Here is an 8,081-nt window from a genome sequence, read left to right as displayed (position 1 = left end):
TTCCAGCCGCTAAATGTTTTGCAGCTTTGAAATGCAGCACTGTCAGATATTTGCACTCCCTCCCTTCCCCGCTCCTCGTGTCCTTTTTTTTTTTATTCCCTTCTTTGACATTTTTCTCCTTCATTCCTCCCTTACTCCATATTGATCCATATACTTTCAGGCCTCCCTCTCCTCGGTCCTCTTTAGCTCCTCCCTAAAGCTTTTAAATACAGAAATATAGACGCTCACGCTGTTAAACTCCTCTTCCTCTTTCCACTTTCGCCTCCTCTCCGTCGATATGTCCACCCTTCTTAGCATCCTCCTCTCTCGATCCATATCGCCTCCCTTCCTTCACTTTGTGGCTTTAAACTTTGAGTTTGTGTTTGGCTCTGTAAAATGAAACTATAAACCCTGGGCCACAGAACCAGAACCTTATAGATGGATCTCAGGTCATGTTGATATCAGGGTGACAAATAGAAACCTCAAAATGCTTTTAGATAGATAGAACTAGATTTGCTTGGTGTCGGTTCAGTTCCGTCAGTGTCCACTCGGCCTGACCCCCAACTGATATTTACCCCCAAGCGAATGACATAACAGCGACACCTGAACTCACCTGAATGGAGGAAAAACTGCTACAAAGTGACAGTGTAAATAAATGATTTGGGGATTTACCTTTCTTGTTCCATGGCTAAAGAGTGCACAGCTGAAATTACTCGGCCTCTCACTCGTGGAACTCCATGAATAAATGAGCGAAGGAAGGCAATGCACCACTGGAGATATCCTCAGTTTTTACAGACGTCATCTGTCTGGCTTGTTTTCCTCTGACTCTCCCAAAGTTATGTCACAATACATTTCATTTTCTATCAGTTTAAGGTTCATTTTTTACATGTTTAGAATCTCTATCTTTAGATTTGAATCTTTAGTGTCTCACTAAGTTTTTGCAGCGTAGCAGTACTCCATAGTATTCATACTATGCGTCATCACTGTTTACAATACACATTTAAAGGTGGGTTTTGGGATATCTATATTTACATGGTACTTTCATGCAGCTGCTGATAGTCTCATGAGGAATATAAAAACAGTGTTTTGTTGTGAAAACGTTAGCCATAAAAGCCATTCAAACATCCGAAAAGCCGCCCTGAGGTCCTCACAAAGTGTGGGTCAGCTCAGCAAGCTCTAGCTTTTGGAGACATTGAACATGGACGCACAAGAAAACACAATAGAAAAGCACACCGTTTTTGATGAGGAGGGTTTATTTGAAACATATTAAGTGCGTACTTTTGTGTGCGCGCTGGAATACTGATGCGGGGTTAAGTTCACCTGTGGGAACACAGGACAAATGGGGACGACGGGAAACAGTCCCCCGAGTCCATCACTCGCTCTCACAACCTGATTAAGCATTGATTTTTCCACTGACCTGTGTGTGAATTCCTGAGAGTGTGTGTGTGTGTGTGAGGGTTACACGTATTTACCGTCAGGTATAAATACTCAACTCTAGTGCTGTTAAGAGACGGGCGGGCTTTAAAAAAACCACGAGTTTAAAGAGTAAATTTGAGTCCTAATGAGATGTTTCATGACGCTCTGAGACTTTAACTCCAGCAAATAAATGAGAGATTGAACACATCCACTCGAAAAGTTTAAGGCAACTTTCTTGAAATGACTTGAAATGAAATGAGTTCAAACATCCACCCATCCACGACGTGTTAGAATATGCCCTCATTTCCCCTCAATGGTGTGAGAGCACGGCTGGATCGAGAAGAGGGAGGGCCGGAGAAAAGCTTTTTGTGGAGTTATTGATCGTAAAAGGAGACACACTTTGAGTGTGCGAGTGTGTCTGTGTGTGTGTGTGTGTGTGTGTGTCTTCATCAATAATGCAAGCGGGTCTCCAGCAGCCAAGGAGCAGGGCGGAGGAAGTAAAGGACAGGAAAGTAAAAACTGTATGAATCCTTGGAAGGAATGAAAAAGGAGACACACACACACACGGACACGGATATTCCCCTGCGCCAGAGTGTGTGTGGTTCGTGTGTGTCTATATATAGTCTGCCATGCTGAGTGGACCAGTACTTCCTAGACAAATACACTCCCAGTCGTCCTCCGACTTCACCCGGAGACTGACTGACTCGTCATCCTCAATGACAAAGTCAAATTAAAGCCACAGTTTGGAGTCTTTCAGCGCACACAGGCTTGAAGCAACGGCAAATACAGTAGTGAAATGGTCAATAACAAATAAATGTACTTCCATATTGGACATGTAGTATAGTATATAGCAGACATATTGTTGACTGAAACTGGGAAATGAAGGGTTTCGGACTCAGCTTTAGGATTCCTCATCTCTGACACTTCGACACTCTCTGCCCAAAACTCTGCCCTCTCTGACTTGCTCATGGGATTCGAACCCACAACCTCCTTCAGTGAACATGTCTGACTTTAAGCCTCATACGCTTCCTGCCTGTTTACCTAAAGGCCTGCAATTGCAAAGCACTCCCACTACTTGTACAACAAATCTCATAATGCACCACAACAGTTGACACTACTTTATAGCTCATGCTAAATGGCTTAACTAGTCATAATGTCCTACAATGTTCAACAACATGGCTGCACCGTGGAGAGGAGGTTGGCTTTAAACCAAGATGGTTGCTGGTTTGACTCCAGCATTATGAGTTTCCTTGAGGCACTCCGGTTTCCTCCCACACCCTGCTGATATACAGAAAAGACAAAACAATTTCTCAGATTTTAACATGCCATTTTAACAGTTATAAGAATGTTGGTTGTTGCAGTACATTATGGGATTTAGCAGCTAAAAATCTCTCTCTCACTCACTGCAGCTCCGTTGTTTTTATCTTCAACTGAGCTCTATTCCATTCTACTAATAAGTTTAAAACTCGTCACACACTTGTTGTTATCTCTGCGGATTAACAACTTCTCATATTGTTTCCGTCCTCTTCCCTTAATAGTCTGGGCTCCGACCTCCAGAGGAAAAATGTAATAAAACCTCTGACCGAGCTGCTGTTTATATGACGGTGACCCACGTTGCTGACTGTAAAAAACAGCCGAGACCATATATTGTGTCTTCGCACATCAGAAAGGTTTCAGAGAGAAATCAGAGCTGACTGTGCAGTGACACTAAGCTCGCATGCAGCGGGCAGCTCACTGTTTATTTCATGTCAAATTTATAAGAGTTCCATCAGCATGAATGATTCACGACCATGTGTAGCTGCCTGGGCACAGGTTGGCCCACATTTGCTTGGCGGTGCCCCGGCACACCTGTGTGCCAGACAGGTAGGTGGTGGTGCCAGATTAGCGCGGTGTCGAGTAGACACTGCTTTATTTACCAGAATCAAGTTGCTTTTAATAATGCATTTCGCATCCCAGAGTTAAATGTTCTCTCCCAAATGCTTCTGATTTCTGGTTTATTTGTTCTCTTTGCTTCTTTGGTTGACCTCTATGCACTGCCTCCTTTGACCACAAAGTGTTTCATGCAAATATCATGTATATTTTTAATAGATATGATATAGATTCAAAAGATGCCAAATTATTTTCTTATATTAGTGAACGCTCTGCATCACTGAATTGATATTACTATTCATGCATTTCTATTACATTTTTCCATTCACTTTCTTCTTTGCAGTTCAGATGAGTACTTTGTTAGTATCACCACCTGGTGGCAGTAGTTTCCTGGAACTCGCTCGCACAACACACATTTTCACAAAGAACATGTGCAGCTAGTGCCGAAGCCTTCTCTCTGACAGGATTCTTAGATCGAGATGGTAATTCGGAACATCATCTCCGCATTATTTTTGATATCTTTTGCCATAGAAAAAACTGGAAACTGAGAGAAACGAAAGAGAGCTGTGGGAATATTTGTGCATGAAGTCCAACCAAGAATAATTCCAAATAACAGGGAGTAGAACTGACCAGTCAGGATTTGTTCATGCCAGTTCTGTCCTCTCATGCAGCGTCTCTTCTGCAACTCACCTCTCGCTGACACGCCTGGTGTCACATTAGACTAGACGTCCATTCAGCACGGTTTGAAATTGTAACTTTTTCTTCTGTGAGTGATTGTTGTCAGTCCTTAGCTCAAATTTCCCACGTGTGATTGTGCGCCCTAAGCAGTGTTTTGTCCAAGCAGTTAAGCTGACAGTGTTTCCTCCTTGTTGATGAGGGAACTGAACGGAAGCCAACTATCACATGACGCTCTTACGGGATTGTCAAGTCCACTACTTCAGACGTCAGCTCCTGTGCAGCCGCGTGGTTTCCCCTCTGCTTTTTGGTCCTCAAACTGATCATGACAAACATTTGGGATCAAAGTCACATTTTGACCTGGTAAAAATAAAAATGAAATTGCTGTAGTTGCTTTGGAGAGTTGCTAGGGCGCAGCACCATAGAATGAGGAGCGAGTTGTTGTTGTGCCTTCATGACTACTTGGATTTGTTGATCAAGTTGGTGACCCAAAACACATCCCTTCTTCCTCATGAAGTTGGACTCCATCAGACAAACTTCACACAATATCAGGCTTCAACTGGAGAATAGTCCTGAGACACAAAGCTCCTTCAACATTTAGAGCAAGGTTTGTGGGAAGTGCTTTCCTCAAGTGTCTGTGTTTTAGTGTTTTTATGCCTTCTTTATCTAAATAATAGTCTCTTCTTCTGTCTGCTTGAAAAGGACAACGTCCAGGAGAACAGAGGTCAGTTCAAAGCCATTTGCTACCCATTATTTATTCATCAGTTTCATTCTAACGTGTCAAACAAATCTTTCCAGGTGTAATTGAAAGTACATCACGTGACTCACTTGGGTGACTCGACTGTGCACACCCGACTTGTGCTGTAAGACCCAGACAAGGCCTACAAACCTGTCTAAGTGTCACATTGAAAAACACATTTCTCAACGTCGGTAAGTCCAACTCACCTGCTGTAGAGTCTTTGGAACAACTGTGAGCTGAAATGTTTTCAGTTCAGATGTGATGTTGTGTTCAATGACACTCACACAAACCTGGGATTAAAAGCAAGTGACTGACTGCATTCATGCTGCATTTAAAGCTGTTCCTTTTTGCTGCGTCTCTGTTGCGTATAAAAGACAATAAGATGCGTTGCATACAGCATCAATTTGAACAATGGAGGCAAGTTTTTCAAAACAAAAACTAGTTCCATTTTAAATAAGCAATTCCATACATTGTGTGGTTCAAAAACACCCCCACATTAGCTGTGTGGTCTTCACAAAAATTCTAGACCACAACTTGACCCCAGACAAGACCTAGTACTACAACAGTAAACACAACTCTAAAAACCTTTAACTGCATGAGGTGTTTAAGAAAAAGCATGTGGTTTGTGGGCGGGAGATTGGCACGGAAATCAGCGCTCTATTGGCTACATTCTAAAACAGTCGGTGTGTATGTGCATATTAGGTTGAACTGATGAAGTTCAATGCATTTTACCTGAGAAAATCCAAGGCTACCGAAGCCTCCATGAAGTGGAGTTTGTTTGTTTTTATTCTGAAAATGTCTCACATTCTGCTGTGTTTCTTTTCAGTCTTGTTTTTTTTTAAACCTGAATCAGTGGGTGCTGGCAGTTAAAATGAGTAGAATTTGAGGAGTGAAGCGGTTGAATAGTACGAGCATGATATATGATCATTATTTGTGTTTGCCAACTTAAACACAGGCTGAGAAGCGTTTTTGGTTTGCTGTGTGTGTGGAGAAGAAGAAGTGACAAGGAACAGAAATAGAGGTAGAGAAACAAGAGACAGAGGGTTGGCTTGAGCGAGGGAAGGAGAGGTGGAGCCAGAGAGAGTGTGTGTGCGAGAGAGCGAGAGAGAAAGTGTGAGAGAGATAGAAAGAGAGTGAGAAAGGAAGAGAAAGAGGAGGGATGACAGGAGATGTGGTTGTTGCCGCGGCAGCAGAGCAGGACAGATCCGAGGCAGTAAAACAACACTCCTCCACTTCTTTTACTCTTTTGATGACTGTTGCTCCTCTATCCTCCTGTGTCCGGCTGTCCGGCCTTCACCTGGAAACTCTTTACCTTCCTCACCTTCATCATCATCATCAGCAGCAGCAGCAGCAGCGGTAAGTAGGATGGAAACTGCTCCAGATAGAGCGCTACAGCTGAGAATAGAACGAGCAGGAGCACGATGGGACGGCGGGGTGGAGTGGGACAGGAGTTTGTGGAGAAGAGGACAACTGAAATGAAAGTAGAGAGGGCACCTCAGTTGGAGATGAAATCTGCCACTGGAAACCTGGGAAAGTTGGTTTGTGCGTGCGTTTCTGACTCTTCCTGTGTGTGTGTGTGAGCACAACAGTTGACGTAATTCGGTCTAAATAAGTGATGAAGTTCTGTGTTCGCCATAAACGGCTGGCGGCTTTCATGCACACACACATGGACTCATGATGATCAATACTCCATTAATAATCTCACACCTGCTGCAGATGCCTGACCAGGACACTTCTCCATTACACCCCTGTATTATGCATCAAGTTTTCTTTCATGTACTGAGGGATGCGTTGGAATCTACGCACCACTTCAGACACGGTGGAAGCTCTCGCCATCGTGATGGGTGGAGCATCTTGTTGTCTCTTTGCTGCATGTTGTGTCCAAAACAAAAGGCAGTGGCGCCTCTTAAATCTTAATAATTTAGTCAGTGAACAGCAAGCGGCGGTCAGGTGCACCTATTTTGAGCCCTACATGGATCCATATTTAGTGTCCACTGGAGTATTTCGGGCAGCAGGATGGCGTGTGTGTGGGACTGAGTCAAAATAAACCAGTGTGTTTTCAGGATTTTGTTTTTTAAAAACTACTGATCGCTAGTAAAATGCTAGTTATTTTGGATTTCAGTACGCCAAACACATATTTTTAGCTCATCTCATAGCAGATTTGATTTTTTAAAATATTAAACGACACTTTTGATGTGTGTAGTAATGTATGTGTTGAAGGGAATATATCTGTGCAGCTATTTTTGTTCCGTCACGCATTTTTGTTTTTGACAATGGATGGTATCATAGCAACCAGAGATGCCTCACTTTTTTTTTAAATGCTTTATCAACCCTGGCGGCGGAGCTGCTGGTGGCGTGTGTGGATTTGAATGAGTTTCTTTGTTGTCTCTGTTTTCGGCTGCATAAGTTTAGAGGTTGGATTGAGTCCGTTTTTAAATTGTGTGATTTGTTTTTAGTATCGAAAACGTACAGAATAGAGTGAGTTCGACCATTTTGACTGAAGATAAGATCATTTCAAAGAATCTAGACTTCACACTTGCCTTTTTGATATCCAGTCTTGATATGAAACAATGTCAAATTCTCGTCACAGACCGTAATATCTATTCAGAATCTCGCCTTTGCTAAACAGCAGTTGAATTTCTCTTGATTGAGTTGAGTCTCTTTTGTCTTCTTTGCTGCCAGTGCGGTTGTTGTTGCGGGTTTTCGGAGCAACTAAGTGATGGCAACCTAATGGTTTCTCACTCTGAAGCGAAAACACAGAATGCTCTCTGTGTGTCGCACACACACGACAGACACAAAACTGTGTGTCGTGAATCCTTATGTCCAATATGTGGATGTTAAAGTCAGTCCCCTGGTGAGACGCGGCCGCTCCAAGTCCATCAAAGAGGGACGTAACCTCAGCTCACAAGGTGCAGATCTTTTCACAGACTCTGGAAAGTGATGCTGTGCTTTTTATTGCAGTGCGAATGTCAATAGTTACTGAAAAGGAATGTCATCTATTTGTGGTTGAACCTCTGATAAACCACCAGCTTTAGGTGGCGTTCAGATCTGGAGAGACAGTTTCGTGGGTGCAGCATCAGAAGCACTGCTGTTGTGAATTTACAAAAAGAGTCAATGACAATTTAATTCTGAGCTGAAGGTTTGTTTGCGAATCCCTGTGGCTGCGACTCAGATGGAGAAACGTTCCTGTTAATCCCTCAGAGGATCTAACTTCAACAAACTTGTCGTGAAGCACAGGAACACGGCAGGTTAAGCCCCTCTAACCTGAAGCTTCGGCTGGTCCACACCACTTTAATCCCTCACCCTCAGTGATGGGGACAACCTCCTTTATAATTCAAAACTTGGACCCACTCCCACCTCAATCTAAAGGCGGGTCAAAGCAAGGCCATGTCACATCCTGGTC

The 8,081-nt window shown here is 43.2% G+C and overlaps 1 protein-coding gene across 1 annotated transcript in view; it reads left to right on the top strand.

The window, feature by feature from the left end:
* The first annotated feature begins 5,837 nt into the window (after nucleotides 1-5,837).
* Nucleotides 5,838-8,081, top strand: part of kcnd1 (potassium voltage-gated channel, Shal-related subfamily, member 1) — a 37,232-nt gene continuing 34,988 nt past the window's right edge. Inside the window, exon 1 of the mRNA XM_053850383.1 lies at nucleotides 5,838-6,034. The gene's annotated coding sequence lies outside the window, so the exon portion shown is untranslated. The remainder of the gene's footprint in view (nucleotides 6,035-8,081) is intronic.

The sequence above is a fragment of the Synchiropus splendidus genome, chromosome 18 (assembly GCF_027744825.2).
Source record: "Synchiropus splendidus isolate RoL2022-P1 chromosome 18, RoL_Sspl_1.0, whole genome shotgun sequence".
In the NCBI taxonomy this organism is placed as follows: domain Eukaryota; kingdom Metazoa; phylum Chordata; class Actinopteri; order Syngnathiformes; family Callionymidae; genus Synchiropus; species Synchiropus splendidus.
This window is presented reverse-complemented; position numbering and strand designations above follow the sequence as displayed.